This window comes from Haemorhous mexicanus, chromosome 2 (genome assembly GCF_027477595.1).
Source record: "Haemorhous mexicanus isolate bHaeMex1 chromosome 2, bHaeMex1.pri, whole genome shotgun sequence".
NCBI lineage: Eukaryota > Metazoa > Chordata > Aves > Passeriformes > Fringillidae > Haemorhous > Haemorhous mexicanus.
This window is the reverse complement of record NC_082342.1, coordinates 73,111,531-73,128,967: the sequence shown is the minus strand read 5'-3', so window position 1 is coordinate 73,128,967 and position 17,437 is coordinate 73,111,531.

Here is a 17,437-nt window from a genome sequence, read left to right as displayed (position 1 = left end):
GTGTGGCCCTGACCCAGATACAGCACCTTAATGTCTTCAAATGCTTCATCTTTTTCCCATTTACAAACTGAGCCTGGTTAATCACGACAGACAATGAGAGACAGAGGAAAGAGATTTCTTTCCCTATGAAGGTAAACCATTAATTTCCTTAGAAGCAATTTGTTAGCCCTTGATCACTTACTGGAAAGCACTGATTCAATTAGCCATAAAGACTTTTTCAAGGAAAACACATTTTGTTCAATGAGAACAGAACCTAGAAGAGGAGGCAAATATTGAAATTTGGCACAGTATTTGTACAGGGATATCTTGTTATCAGGTACTATTAAGGCTTTGCTAGCCAGTCTGTAAATGTAAGTGTTACATTTGTTTTTGTTTGTTTAGATTTTTGTAGCTATCATGCTTCTGTATTATACCAATATACTTTGATGATACACACTGAAAACTTCATTCACGCAATAAAGGATAAACTACAGGTATACAAGAAATCTGCAAAGTATGGGAAGAGGCAATAAAATCCCAAACTGCCTAAAGAAGCAACACCTACTAAACAAGAAGTTTGTGTGGTTGAGCTGCAGAGAACTAATTCAATTAACCTGTCAGTGAGATTGCCTTCTGTCAGCTACCTCTGGCAAATCAATGGATAAATCTATATGCAAATAGATAGTAAGGTAACTACTATTCTTGCAATGTTCAGTAAGTGCAGAGAAGTGAAAACTGAACCAGAAGAGAAGTCACTGTGGCAAATATAGCAACCATGTAAATGGTGTTGGCAGCTGGACAAAGGGGCATACAAATAATAGAACTTCTGTTGGTTTGGCAATAAGTGTAAACCAGAAAAGCAAACAATATCTGAGTACTTTACCAAATGGTGAGCATCAAGTTACAGCCCTGGCATAACCTGGAATAGCTTCCACTGAAATTAATAATTATTCCTGTTTCATTTGAATGTAAAATTTCAGAAAAGGTCAGGAAGCCATGTCCAGCAAAGGTTGTTCCCATATTTGCTGCTACTATCCATCAACGCTGACAAACCTTACACATTGACCCATAAAATAGTTTAGGTTTTCTTCCAAACATAAAAGAAAAAAGGAGAAAATCCTGAAATCCTGCCATGTAAGTCTGACTTCCTCTTGTGAATAAGTTTCACTTCATCTAAATTTGTGCTTCCCCAAAAAGGTCTGGTGTCTTCAACTGATATCACTAGAGCCACTTCAGACAGCTGTAACTAGAGTGCAAAGTTAATTCTCTCTAGCATCAGAGGGAATGCTTATTGCAGAGCTTAGTGTGTGATACAGATTTTTTTCTCTGCTAGACTAAAAAATAGTTTGTTTTATTTCTTTGCAGTCCTTTCAGCAATGCAACTTATTTACTTAAATTATTAGTCCAATTCTCTTAAGTGAGAGTTGGCTCAAATTCTTACAGTTAGAGCTGATCAAGAAACAATAAATATATGTAAATAATGTCTCTGTTAAGTAGCACAAGCAATTGCTGAATTTAGTTATTTGGTAATAGCTGAATTAAAAAATATATTCACAAACAGTTCATTGAAGAGAAAGTGTTTATCAACTACATTTTTTACAACAAACATTTTATTATCTATAGGGAATACCCTTTCCCTTGCTTTGGAAATGGGCTATATTGTGTTGTTTATATGAGTAAAAAGATCTAAGTGTTTTAATAATAGTTAGGATGAGACTAAGTAAAAAAAGTAGAGGGAATCCTAAAAGAAACAAGTATTTCTGTCCTATTTTTAATTTTTTTTCTATCTATACTTTGGAATTCAGGACATTGAAACACTAAAAATATTTCCTAACACCTGAAAATCTGAGAATCCTCTTTTTGTGATAACTCAAGTGCAGCCAGTACCTATTCTTTACCTCCTAAACACTGAAAAGTTGAGTGAAATTGGCACTAAACATTGATGTTTAGTTAGAAGAATAGAATAGTTTGGGTTGGAAGGAACCTTAGAGGTCATGTAGTGCACCCCCTGCCATGGAAAAAGACTCCTTCCACTAGGCTGAGCTGCTCAATGCTCCATCCAACCTGATCTTGAATACTGCCAGGAATGGGGCCTCTACAACTTCTCTGGGAAACCTGTGGCAGTGCCTCACCACCCTCACTGTAAAACATTCCTTCCTTATATCTAGTCTAAATCTCTCCTTTTTCAGTTTAAAACTATTACTCCTTATTCTGGCACTGTTAGATATTCTATTCTGGTCCTATTAAAGAGACTGTCACTGCCTTTCTCATAGGTCCCCTTCAGTTACTGAAATGCTGCTATTAGATCTTGCTGGAACTTTCTCTTTTCCAGGCTGAACAACCCCACTTCCCTCAGCCTGTCTTCCTAGGAGAGATGCTCCTTTCCTCTGACAATCTTGGTGTCCCTCCTCTGGACTCTCTCCAACAGGTCCATGTCCTCCCTGTGCTGGGACCCCAGATCTGGATGCAGCACTGCAGGTGGGGGTCTCACCAGAGCAGAGCAGAGGGGCAGAATCCCCTCCCTGTCCCTGCTGCCCACCCTGCTTTGGATGCAGCCCAGGACACGTTTGGTTTCTGGGCTGGGCCATGTCCAGCCCCTCACCCACCAGCACCCCCAAGCCCTTCTCTGCAGGGCTGCTCTCAACCCATCACAGAAGGCCACTAAGATGGTCAGGCAGGACTTGTCCTTGGTGAAGCTGTGCTGACTGCCCTGAATTGCCTCCATGTCCTCCATGTGCCTCAGCAGAACTTTAGGAGGAGTTGTTCCATTATCTTTCCAGGCACAGAGGAGAGGCTGACAGGTCCTCCTTTTTATCCTTTTTAAAAATGGGTGCAAATTTCCCTTTTTCCAGTCATCAGGAACATCACCTAACTACCATAAGTTTTACCTGACTGTCATGACTTTTCAGACATCACGGAGACCGGCTTGGCAGCTACATCAGCCAATTTCCTCGGGACTTTGGGAGGCACCTCATTGGGTTTCACAGACTTACATATGTTCAGGTTCCTTGGGTGATCATGCACTGATCTTTATGTACAGTGGGAGGGACTTTTTTTCCCCAGTCCCTGCCTTGCAGACCATCTACCCAAGAAGTATGGAAAGAAAGGTTGCCATTAAAGACGGAGGCATAAAAAAGTTGTTGAGCAGCTCAGCCTTCTCCTTGTCCATTGTTGCCAGTCTGCCAGCCTTGCTCGTGAGGGAGGGAGGTAGGCTTTCTCTGACCTTCCTTTTCTGCCTGACACACCTAATCATTCTCCGCGTCCTTTGCCAAGTTCAGCTCCAGCTCTGCCTTGGCCTTCTTGACCTCATCTCTACACAAGCAGGCAGCATTCCGACATTCTTCCGAGGATGCCTGTTCCTCTTCCACTGCCTGTGCATTTCATTCTTTCATCCTGGTTTGACAGCAGGTCTCAACTCAGCCATGCTGGTCTCTTTCCTCTCTTTTCTGTTTTCCTACATCTTGGGATCAAGAGCTCCTACACTCCCTGGAAATGATTCTTAAAGATCTACTAGCTCTGTTCTTCTCCCCTGTCCCTGAGGGCATTTCTCAGGAGGACTTACTGACTAATTCCTTGAACAACTGCAAGTTTGTGCAGGGTCTTGTGTCTTCATCACCACCCACACGGAAGATGGTAATGGATAATAATCTGAGAGCTGTACCAGGCTAGGAAGTCTCCTGGTGACGTTTCCTAGAATCCTAGTTCTATGCTACCAAGCATCACCTGCTTATTCAAGTGTTTTATCAATTTAACAATTGAAGTTGAAGCATCTCAGGAGAGCTAGTGCTGAAATTTTTGCCTAAATAACATCATCTGTCTGAAAGAAAAGTGCTCAGTTGTCTAAAATGGGATGCCCTGTTACTTTTCAGGGAGGCTTTTTTGCTGGCAGTATTTAGAAAAAGTAGATCAACATTTGCTCTAATTATATTTAGCATAACAACCTTATTTAAAATGTAAATCGTTATAGTTTTTCTTTAATGTTACTTGTAATAAATCTACACAGCATTAATTCCCCAAGTAAGGGTGCATTATTTGGTGCATAAATTAAAAAAAAAAGGTCTTTAAAAAATGTATGCTCTTTACAAATAATGGTAAATACAGGTACAGAGCAAATTTACAAAACAGGAAGGGTTTTTTCTGGCTTGGTTAGAAGGGAGTATTTTTATTTTGGTGACTTCAAAATTTCTTGAATTTTTTTACTTGTTTTCTTTCTTTTAAAAAAAATCACATCAAAGACCTAAGACCAGACAGAGTTTGATGTGTCATGTAACATTTCCTCTCCTTTGGCTTTTAGCAGGTGTCATTGATAGTGAATTCAGTATATTTGATTACATGCGGTGCTCTCCTCCTTGGGTAATTGCAGAGGGGACGCATGATTTAAGCATTTCTTAAGACAAAATCTCCATAAAAGAGGAGTCATAGAATATTTTGACTGCTTCCTCAAAACCGTGAGAAAGAGCATCACTAAGGAATAAAAGCTGTCATTCAATAAAAATATGCCCTATTCTCTCATTTAGGACAGCATTTACCACTTTTTTAAGTTTTGCAAAAAAGGCATTTTTCTATAGTGAACTGTGCTTATTATAATCCTTATATGGAAGGGCTTTGCAAATTTGTGAGACTGCAGATTCCTTTGGGAATGCCAATGCTTTTTTCTGAGGTCAAATTCTACTCTGTTGCCAATGGGGTAAACTTATTTTAAGATTACCAGTAGGATCCCTTCTGCAAGAAGGAAGATGCCTATGTTAGACCAACCTCCATTTTACAGAGCCCATGGAACTGAGTTTCACAACTCCTTCAGATTTCACATGCAGTCCATGCAGTTCCAGTGCTTCTCTCACCCCACTTCATAACTCATCAAGAGAGGTTATCCACACAATTCGTCAAGAAGCTTTTCCTGGCAATGTGAACAAGCAGGGAACTGAGTTCAGCAGGTGTTCACACAATCCTGTGGATGACTTCCTAGCCCATGTGTGGCCTTCTTCTTCTCATACAGTTACTAACACAGTGCCTCTCAAGGAAGTGGAGAGGTTAAGTAGAATATTAAAATTTCATTTGGATTAGACCAAAATTACAATATTATAAAGTACCCTTTTAACACCTATAATGTGGAAAAATCATAGAGGTTGTGATACATATCTCCTATCACTTGCAGATGCCATAAAAGCAATAGCTGACACTTACAAGTATATCAGATTTAGGTGTGAAACAACTTGCTATAAGGCATAATATTGGACAGAATGAGACAAACAAATGGCTGTGGTTGTGTGTTTATTACAATATATAAACTACACATATGAAAATATCAGAAAAATCAGACTGTCCCTCTTTTTCATTTTAGTTCCAGATTTCTTTCAACACATAAGGAATGGGCAAACTGCATCCATGTGCATTGAAGAAAAAAAGAAAAAAAGAAAGAAGAAAAACAAATATCTCCCCATGAGTTATCCCACTTTCAACAATCTACCAAAAGCACAAGGGTCATTTACTCTCTTTCCCCATCAGACTTACTGGTGAAGAAAAACTGACACTTGCAGCCACACTAGCTGCACATCCCTTACTCTTACTGCCCTCCATTGCTTTGGAGATGTATCTGTCACAACAACACAATCTTCATTTATTATTATGGTTCTTTATGCTTTTTATATTTAATCTGATTTTTTTAAATGTTTCTCCCTGGTTGTTTCCTCATCTCTATGCATATATTCAATGCTATGGTTCAATCAGTCTGAAAGCAAAAAGCACTGTAAATATTTTATTTCAGATATTTCACATAAGTTTGCACATGTTCAGGTTGAGTTGCTACCAAAGCACAGAACACACTTTTGACATAAAAATGTTTTGCTGACTAGTGACATTTGATTCATAGTTTGTTTTTTAATTCCTATTGTGCTCACTTAGGAATGTTTACATCTTCCTGTAATGAACACTGTCCCTCCATTTCTGGGAATGAAAGCAGGATAGCTTGAGGTAAAATAGTGTCACAGATTTTTAAGTCCAGTGTTTCTTTCCAAACAAAAGGGGCCTTCTTAGACTCGAGGAGAGATACAGTCTACACATGAATTAATAGAATCTGCTTGTTTTCTCATTTCACACATGCAAAGCCAAGAGGATTTTTAGCTTCAAACAGTTAAAAAGATCTGGAAGGAGTGGTATTTCCTTGGCCAAGCCTGTGACCAGAAAGAGATGACAGGAATGTTTTGCAGAAAAGAAAATAAAGAAACAAGGCAACACATTTCATTTTAAAATGCTTTTTCCCAACACTATGCTGCCTGAAATGCTAGAAGGTCTTTGTGATACTAGCTGGAACTGCTGTGAGGTAATTATGTGTGGTTACATAAAGCAGCCTAATGCTAGGCCAGCAAATTTTCTGAGAAGAAGGGAGTGTATTCCTTGTTAAATGTTTTGTCATGATGACCATGCCCTTTATTTATCTCTAACACAACATGCTTATTCTGCCCCATCCACTGTTTTCACCCTGCAAATTTATGAGGCTCTATTAATCTTCTGCCCTGCTGACTCTCTCTGTTGCAAAGTGTCAGCAGACTTTTGTACCTTGCTAATGTACAAAGTGCTTCTTATGAGTAATATCAGCATTTTGCCTTTTAATTGCACATATAATTTTTAGGTCTTACAGCTAATAAGGGAATTGAGACCACGGTTCATCATTGTCTCGAATGGTACTCCAGGGGTGCAGGGACTGTAGAAGCTCAGAGAAGAATATACTTGTCCTCGTTCCAAGCAATAGTTTCTCTCATTACAGCAGCTCCATTCACACCAGTACAGTTACAGGTTTGCCAGCACTTCCATTACAAGCCCAGCTTCTTGAGGCTTCCAAATTGTTGTAAAAATTTTTAAAACACAAAATACATTCTATCAGCTTAGCTTTTTTTTCATTATGACGTTTTCTTTTTTCCGATGAATTAATATTGCTGCTGTTATTGTTATTATTGTTATTGTTATGATTGGTGGTATTGCTATTATTATTATTATTATTATTATTATTATTATTATTATTATTACTACTATATATTTCTATAGAAGTTGATTTTAGTGTCTTAAATACTTCTTTATTTGCTGAGGAGAAAATGTTGTTATGCAGTCCTGCTGAAAAATAGCATTTCCCATATTTGAATTAAGTCATAAATTTGTTCATAGTTGGTTTCATCTTTTCCATCCAAAGCCAAATTAGAAAAAATGATAGTGTGGTGCTGATTTGGAACAATGAACAGTAATTTTATATTAACAACCTTTAACAAGGAGTTTTCCCCTCATCTTGAAATTCACATTACTGAGGAGTATTCCTATTGTTCAGACAATTGAGGGGATAAATACAAGTTTTTCTTCTTTTCACATGGAAGTCAAACACAGACAAGAGCTCATGGATCATATACTGGAGGGTTTGAAGAATATGTGCCAAGTTTTGCAATTAAATGTTCTCTCCTAAGTATGCAAAGCAATAAACAGTAAACAGACTGACTGTTGGAATATCATGTCATGGGAGCTGCTTGTAAGCAAATGGCAGTCTGTCCTTAATTACTGGGCATTACTTTTTTGTGGAAAAGTCCACATAAGAATAAGAGGTCAGATATTTTTCAGATCCTGCTAGGAATGGTGCAAGTAGGTGTATTCCCCCTATGGTTAAACAGTACTGGAAAAATGAGGAGAATTCTCAGATATTCACCCAAAATTTTGCCTCAGTCTTCAATAGCAACTTCTATTGCCACCTCTTGAGCAGATGAACAGTAGGATGGGTAGAGGGGAAGCAAATTACCCCCCACTCTACATAAAGGTCAGCTTCATGACCACCTGAGGAATCTAAATGTACATAAGTCTACAGGACCTGATGAAATACATCCCAGAATCCTGAAGAAGTTGGCCCCCGTAGTTGCCAAGACCTGATGCCTGAAAAGCCATGGCAGTCAAGTGAAATCCATGGCAGTCAGGTGAAGTTCCTGATGACTGGAAAAAGGGGAAACATTGTACCTGTCTTCAAAAAAGGTAATAAGGATGACTCTAAGAACCACTGACTTGTAAGCCTCAACTCTCTGCCTGGGAAAATAATGAAACATCTCCTCCTAAAGTGAGAACAGAAAGGGGATTTGAGACAACCAGCAAGGCTGCACCATGGGCAAGTCCCACCTGACCAACTTATTGGCCTTCTGTGGTGGAGTGACTCCATCAGTGGACAAGGGAAGGACTACAGGATTTCTGAAATGTCTTTCACACAGGCCCCCACAACACCCCCTTCTCTTCAATTTGGAGACATGGGTTCAATGGTGGGACTGCTAATTGAATGAGGAAATGGTTGGATAGTCAGATCCAAGGGGTGGTGGCCAATGGCTCAGAGTCCCAATGGGCATCAGTGACAAGTGGTATCCCTCAAGGTTCCAGACGGGTACCAGTGCTATTTAATATCTTCGCTATTGGCATAGGTGAAGGGATGCAGTGCATCTTCAGGAAATTTGGCTAAGCAGGATGGTTGACACACCTAAAGCATGGGATGGCACCCAGAGGGACCTGGATGAGTCCAAGAAGTGGGCCCATGAAAATCTCATGTGGTTTAACAAGGCCAAGTGCAAGGTGCTGCACTCCAGTCAGGGCAACCCTCTGTATCAACACAGGCTGGGGGATGAACAGATGGAGAGCAGCCCTGCAGAGAAGGGCTTGGGGGTGCTGGTGAGTGAGAGGCTGGACACGACCCAGCCATGGGCACTTCCAGAAAGTCAAATGTGTCCTTGGCTGCAGCCAAAGCAGCGTGAGCAGCAGGGACAGGGAGGGGATTCCACTCCTCTGTTCTGACCCCACCTGCAGTGCTGCATCCAGCTCTGGGATCCCAGCATAGGAAGGACATGGAGCTGCTGGAGATGATCTTTACTGCCCCTTCCCACACAGGCCCTTCTATGATTCTATTCAAATTAAGAACCACTTTGGGTTCTGGGTCATAACGCAGGGAACGTGGGGAGGAAAAAGGGACTGTCACTATATGATCTCCAATGAGACTCTTCTATCAGAAGCTGATATGCTTATTCATGATCTCAGAAGGCTCATGCCATGCAGATAATTTTTGTATCTCCTTCCCCTGTTGCTGCACACCCACATCTGATTGAGATACCACTTCAGAACATCTCATGTCTTCCCTCTGTTTTCCTCATTCTTGCCCCACAGTTTATCAACATTTGCATAATGCTGGCGATCCATCTGCAAGTTTTTAACATTTGGTTGTTCTATCATCTCCAGTTCCAGTACTGTTGTTATAAAGTGATGTATTATTCATGCAATCCAGGGCTCAATTTTCAAACTTGTAGACTTCGTACTATATTACCATCATAAATATTGATTTCAAGGCACCCACAAGCATTTTTAGTCCTTCACTGAAAACACAAAAAGAGGCATCTGTACTCTGTGGAGCATAAAATCAAAAGCTGTATACACATGACACAATGGGATGCCAAGACAAAGATCTCAGATAGATGTCCAGGCACATCACAGTGGGCACTTGCAGATATGTACTGGGGCCTGCAAGCTGTGTAGCCACATTTCCACACATTTGGGAGCTTAGACTAATGAGTGTGACCTCTTAACAAGTTTGGACCCTTCACTGCATTGATACATCAACCCTGTTTCCTCTTCTGGAGTCAGTTCACTGAATGGTGGTGGCATGTTGACAGATGGCTTTAATTGACAGGTTAGATTAAAATAGCACCAAAAAAAGGACAGGAACAAAGGCCATAGTTTATATAATCCTGGCATTAATTTTGAGCATTCAAGTGGTTTTGTTCTCTTATGAAAGCTTTTTGTTCATTTGTGGGAAAAAGATTATGAGAGGAGCAGTAAAACCTGCATTGCTGAATGCAAAGTGAGAAAGGTAAGGAGGTTTCAGACAGGCTCTGTGTGAATGTTCACAAATTTCCTCATTAACTGTATCCTCACTCTGGCTTCCTGACTCCTTGTGTACTTTGGTGGAAAAGATTACCCCAGTTTCAACTGAGCAGAGCCCTATTGTTAACACTGTTACTGTGCTTCTGAGCAAGAGATCCCAATTATACTCCTCCCAGCCAAGCTTCAGAGCTGAGTTAAGAATGATGTTGCCACAATCAATGACACCTGCAGGATCTGGAAATACACTGCAAAACAGTCTTAAGAGATACTAAGATTCATTTGTGTGTGAATATATATGTATAAAAATATGTCATTTATAAAAAGGATGAAGAATAAATACTTTTTTAAAGATTCATATATTAGAGAGAAGCAAGGTTCACTATACAGCCTCTCAGTCCATCTCAGCATTACAATAAATCCACAATCCTTTCTCCAATACTCTCAACATCTCTAGAACTGCATGACAGAATTACAAACCTTACATTTTCCATCATCCTCTGTGCTACTGAATTTAAACAGTACTGTAAAAATTCCTACTAGCATAGACTGATAACAGGAATAAACCTATGAATAAACCTGTACATTTTCATTGGGTAGATTTTGATGAAAATTGGATACCAAAGGGGCTTCTAAAAATATTTTTAGGCAAAAAAAATAGCTGTCTTAATGATGTAACTAGTTGTTCACAGCATCAAATGCTGAGGAAATATAGCCATTCTCATTAGTGTTTCTAAAAAGGTTATCCAAATGTTCAGTATTTGATTTTCTTACACTTAAATTGCTTTTATCATTTCCCTCTTTTATTAGTTTTTGGTTAAACAGTTTGAAATAATTTTTGTCTTACCTATCACAAAAATGCCTTTTCTTCTGTTTTTCTTCTGCATCTCCCCTCAAAGATATTGTGTGATATTCCACAGAAAAGTCTTAACTTACTTTCTGGTTAAAATTAAAATTGCTTCTAATCTTCTGAGGCTTGTATTGCTTCTGTTCTCGAAATGTTTATGAAAAATCCTGACTGCATGAACTTGACTTCTTTATTTCTTTTTTTGGCTCCCCTTTTTAAACTATCAGTAAGTACTGCACATAGTAGACTATCAAATGCTCTTAAAACAAAGCTAGACTACATTAATTAATGTTGTATGTGCACTTGAAGTGGGTAATATAGTTCATCCTCTGGCACTCAGCTCATTAATTTCAAAATGTATGTTACTAAACCTCTTATCTTGGTTTTATCTAATTAAATTATTAAGATGAAACTTAATAAAATCAGAGGTTTTAAGTGTCATTCAAGGCACAGCTACAATTAAGAGATCAAATATTCATAGTTTTAGAAGACTCAACCCAGCAAGATCACTTTTGTGTATGATCAATTTTGTGCTGATTTTTTTCCAAGCTGAACTGTCTTTATTTCAATAATATTACGATTTGCAAAGATAGACAGGAAATTAGTACACACCATTCTGAACAGATAGGTTAATTGAGGTTCAGTCTGGTATTGATATGTACATATTATAAACCATATGGAATCACAGAGTAACCTGGAATTACTACTTTGCAGACAGTCAAAATAACAAGTACTAGGCACAGAATCACAGACACATTCCTATTGGAAGAGACCTCCGAGGCTTTTTTTTTCTGAACTCCTGCTCAAAGCAGGAACAGCTTCAAGGTGACACCAGGTTGCTCAGGGCTATGTCCAGTCAGGTCTTGAGAACCTCCAAGAGCAAAGACATCATAACCTCTCTGGGAGATGTGCCCCACTGTCCCCATGGGAAACAAAGACTTCCTTAAAAGAGCGTGAGCAGCTTTTTTTGTTCAGCTTATGCCCATTGTATTTTGTGCTTTCATCATGAAACACCATGAAGAGCCTTGCTCTGTCTTCTTCGTGGCATCCTTGTCAGTTTTGGGAAGTCAGCACACAACAGTTGCTGTATCTGTCAGAGCTTCTTTCCCTGACTGACCTGGAACTGGAAAGGTTTGCCACAGGATTCAGCCTGGGCCACAGCCTGGGATTCTGACTGAACACAGAAGAGCAATGAAGCTTTACTAGGTAGCTGCCATGGACATACAATAGAAAGTGGTTTGGTGTAAGACCTTAGGTGCAGTGGTGGAAGGATGATGAAAGAAAAGTTCTGGGGCAACATTTATCATTATTTTGGTACATATCAAAAGAAAGTATGGCTACTCCAAACATGAAATAGTCTAACACAGCTGGTTATGCAAATCTGGACTGAAGAAACCTCTCCACAGACAGCCACAGCTCATGCTACCTACATAGACATGCTACCTACATATTATTCATAGACAATATTAGCAACTACACTTGCTTGATCTTATTCTCTGACTGCCACCTGAAACTGGGATATAACAGTCTGTAGAGTTGGGTGGCCTCATGACTAAATATTAAATAGCCTCACGTACAGAGGCTACTGAGAAATAACTAAGTTGTGTTATGTGGGTACATCCCACATGTTTGTGAGCACAATTTCAGAGAAAAAGGTCTCTACAAAAAATAAGCTAAGAGAAGTATCACCAAGGAACGCAAGCACATCACAAGAGAGGGGATGTAGCTTCATTCCCATTTTATCAAGGTAAATCAGCTTGTGGGTGACACTGGGCAGGGCATTGCCTCTGCTGAGCTACACAGGACTGGCCACATATTAAATTGTTGGTTCAGGATTAGAACAAAGTATTAATTTAGGTGAGCTGAAGGCATCTTGTATATCTGCCAAATCTATGCATGCACTTCTAGATAGAAGTATGGCTGCTCTCACAGGAATGACAGGTTTCATTTAGCAACAAAAATATTAAACTGTATTCTCTGAATTAAAAAAAAAAATAAAAATTTGAGACTGCTAAGAGGTCTGTCCGGCATTTTTTTACTTTTGTCTTCTGGGGATGCTTAGGTAAACACCCACAGTCTTCCTAAGGACAGACCAGCACAGTGAGTAAGGTTTGTATGCCATAAAAGACTCCTTGTCTACATTCATTTTAGATTGTACCTACAGAGGATTTATAGAAACAATACCTAGGTGGCACTGAGGAAGCTTTCAGTGCTATTTACAGACAATTTAAAGGAATAAACCTGCAGTTACGCCTGTGTTTGCTTTCCCTTGTGGTCCCCCTGCAACTCTTTCTAATCCTATTGTGACTTGATAGTTTCACAGCAAAGTGCTCCACAGAGGCCAGTAATTGGCACACAGGTTCAAATTAGATTGCTGTGTGTTTAGGAAAGCAGGGGTCATTTCCCATCAGCACCACTCATTAAGAAGCAGAGTACCAAGTTTTCTATTACAAAAAATCCTAAAGCGTGTGTGTGTGTTTGGGAGGGAGGTTTTATGTATAACCTAGAGCACAATCAGTCTGTGATCAACAATATGCAAAACAACTTTGGTAAAGGAATCTATTAACTATATACTCAGCAACAATTTTCTTAATGCTGCATCTGCCTGCCTGTTGTACACAAATTCCTTTTACCTTGTAAATATGAAGTCAAAGTGGGTGAATTCAGAAGCAGGCTTGGAGGCAGCTGGAAAGTTGGCCTTTTATGCCTCTGGCTCTTGTGAATTTTAATCAGGTTCCCAGCATTAATTGCACATCAGCCAAGTTTCAATTCTGGCATACTCGAGGCCTCAGCCACCTCCTGCACTTGCTGTGGGCAGGAAAGAGAAGCTGGGGTTCAGAAATTAGTCCACTGGGCCCCAAATTAACTGAGAGAAGAGAGATAACATTAGCGTGCACCAGAAAGGAGGATAAAAGGAAGGTTGAATTAAGAAAAAAGGTAATAATTTAAAAATACTTCAAAAAATGAGCAAACACTGTATGCAGCAAGCTTCATTGATCCTGGCAACAAACAGCTAATCTTTTGATAATGTTTAAACGAAGGAGAGGCGTTTGTGTAATTCCTGCCTCACCTGGGGCACCTGCATTTTTTGAAATCCTTTCCTCTATGATGACTAAGGAAGGTGTCTGTCTATGACCTACCAGTGGCTCCTTCAGTACCAGAGTGTGTGAACTGCTGCACTCATATCTCTGGGGAAATCTCACTTGCTAGTCTTGCATCAACCATTTTTAACTCACTGTGGTGTAGCACCTGTTCTGCATAATAGCCTGGTGGTTAGAGGTCTCCTAACAAAAAGATACACCCAGGGTGTAGCTTCAGGTGGCTGCAATCCTATACTGCCCTGCTGCAGAGAAATCCCGTGGGATGATAGTGCCAGTGTATTTCTAGGGAGCATATTTTTCTGCTCCTCAATGACCCATGGGCAGGTGAGAGGGAAGGTCACTGCATGGAAATGGCCAGAAGGCAGAAGGAAAACGAGAGGATGAGTATGTGGAACTTGGTGTCAACACTTTCACTTGAGGCTGAGCAGATACTAAATGTTGGTCCATGCCCTGAGGAATGGGAATTTTTTCACATGATGCCTTGCATTTAACCCCTTGAGAACTCCCCATCCCTCCTGATCACTTAATTTCATGTATCTGTGTCAAGTTTCAAATTCCAGTTTCACATAAGTGTGATGCAGGAGACAGATGGAATCTGGCACCTGTGTCTTGTGCTATTGCCTGCTCTATTTCCTGCTCTATCTCAGATCTTCATCTGATGGATCCACATCATCATCTTCCTGAACACTTCCTCCATTCACTGGGCTCAGAGCTGATATGCTGAAGTCAGCCTTGTAAATTCAGCTCCTAGGGCATCATTCAGGTGATCCTGTGCTTAAACCTCTTTGTTCTTCCCCTCATTAATCTATTGTGGAAAATGTTTCTTGAACCGTTCCACAAGTTCTAATGTCTCCTGGGGGAGGAATTGCATGAGAAAGCCCCAAATGGACCAACCCAGGACCTATACCCTGGTGCTATATCCTGTAGCTGCTGAGCAGCACATTTTTGGACTCCACCAGTGTCCAAAAACAGATGCCTAAGAAAGACTGTAAAGACAAAGTGTAAGGACACACAAGGTCCTTTCCCTGGTCCTCTCCTAATCTCCAGCTGCTTCCAGCTATGGGTCTTCCTGAAATAGCCTGGGATTTTATGTCTCTAGTAAGCATCAGTTTATTTCATTTTTAAAAGTATTTGTCCAATATCCTTTGAACTTTGCAAACTTTTTTCTTTCCATTAAAATTCTTATTCTGCTGAAAACAAAAATATATTGAGATTGTTAAGTAAATTAACTAATATTTCCTTTCCTTCTCCCCTCAGCAGAAAGATGCATTTTTCAGGCATCAGAATGGAAAAATAAAAACTGCTGTGTATGTGAAACACAGATAGCACTCTTCACTTTCACTTGTTCCCTCTGACGTGAGCCTTAAAGGTACACTATAATGATGCAACCTGTCACAGAGAGTGATATCAAATCCAGGACGATGATACAAAACAAGCAAAAAATTATACCTGTCTGTGGAGTTTTGCTGTGTAAATGAAGTGAAATTTTAGTCAGTTCTGGCATTTCTCTTTTCCCCTCCCTAGTCACCATCAACCCGTGTTGTGCATTATGACTCTGTATGTGCATTATTTTTCATATCCAGCATGGTAAATCACAGCTGTGCAGAGACCCCTTATCTGTACACTAGGGACTGCATCCCTCTGTCTTCTCATCACATGCCCATTGAAATGTTGTGAAACCCACAGTCATCTCTGGACTGAAAATGTGCTAGCATGTAAAGTAGTAAACAGGAATAAGGTCTTTACTTCAATTCTGCTGAGATTTTCCTTTGTCTCCCTAGGATTTTACCGCATATTCACTAACCTGCTGAGAATACATCTTTTTTTCTTGGTATGGCAACAGAAACACTGCTGCTCTCTGAAATCTCATTCATTGTCATTGGGCTTTCACAACTATAAACATATGGGGAAAAAAACCTGCTTGTCTGCTTTTTTTCCTAGAGAATACAAACCGTGAGAAACCTGCATGGTATATTCAGAAATATACACTTGCATGTGGCATCACGCTTGAATGAAAAGCACTGGTGCCTTTAAAAACACTTGGGGGGGAGGTGGGGAAAGACAGAAGGAAGAAGTGAACACAATGGAAATTTGAAAATTTATACAAATAAATGGCTTTTTAAGGTTTTATTTTATGTCACAAATCATCATAAGAACAGGAGAATTGGAGCATCTGCTGGATCAAAATCCCACTGTGCCCCATATCTCGTTTCCCAAGATGGCCAGCAGTGGTGATCTAAGAAGTGTATAACCATGTTACAACAGGATCAACAGCTGACAAGACTTCTCCAGAACAGTCTCTCAGTCATCACTGAATTTCTTAATGGAGGTATTTCTGATGGCGTAGGGTAGATTTTTTTTCCATTCTTTCATGGATTTTTGAAACAAATGATATCTGTGTAACATCCACTGAGTACTTCCACAGCTAATAAGAACCTCTTTTCTCTCTTTTAAACCTACCCTCTCTCTTAAACCTACCCTTTGCTAGTGAGCAAAGAGAAATTCACATTGTTCTATCCAGCAAACAGAAACCTGCTTCACTTATGTCCCATGTCACAAACATGATGGACTGACCTCTGACTGAGAGTTTAAAACTTTCCAGATACAGCAAAATTAACAACAAAGTCCATATTGAAAGCCCTTCTAGAAAACATGTATTTTCATTGACTTAATAGTACCACAAGGTAGAATGAAACAACTTTGTAGGTACAAACATAGAAACTTGTCTAATCTATTCCCTTTCACACAATTCAGGGTAATCAGGTTTATTGAGACCATCACAACCAGTAAAAGAGTCACTAGTTGCACAGGTCAGAGAATCCAGACTAAAGCACAAGTCCTGCTGAGGTCATTCCATTTCCCCACGTGCTTTACCACATGGAGTATGCTCAGAGTGAGAGGGAGACTATGATAACTAAACTCCTGTGATGTGTATTGCTCAGGATTAACACAATTTCTCAGTGGTTCAAAATATGGTCTAAATTCTGTTGGTCACCCCTATTACTTGTCAAGGTTTCTTTTTATGTGTACTATTTCTAATTCCTCTCCTCTCTTTTTCATTTATTCTAGAGATATCATGAAATCAAAATAATTTAAAAATCCATTAAAACATTTAAATACAAGAATTTCACCAATAGAAAGGATGGTATGTAACTATGAGGACAGACTAACTTATGTCAAATGAAAAGTTCAGGTCAAAGAAAGTTCATTCCTAACAATGCAAATCACAATTCAATGTCTCAGGAACAGTATACGTGGAACAATGTCTGGAACATCAATAACAGTTTTTTTCCCTTATAATTATTATTAGCTTGGTAATAGTCGTTAGTGACCTATCTCCTTCTGCTGATTTAGTAAAGTGCACCTAATAACAAGCAGGGGTCAAATGTACAAACCAAATGACACTGCATTCCCTAGGTACACAGTGCAGTTTCTAATGATGTCAGAAATGCCTCGCAGTGTTTGTGTCTCATGCACCAAAATTAAGCCTATTAGAGTAAAATATGCCAATTGAAAGCATTACAAATCTTGCCTGGAATATAAAACAAATCTTCGAAAACAGTTCTAAGATGACAAACTACCTCTTGTGTTGGAAAGCTGAATCTCTAAAATAGCTTTTATTTCGGCTCAA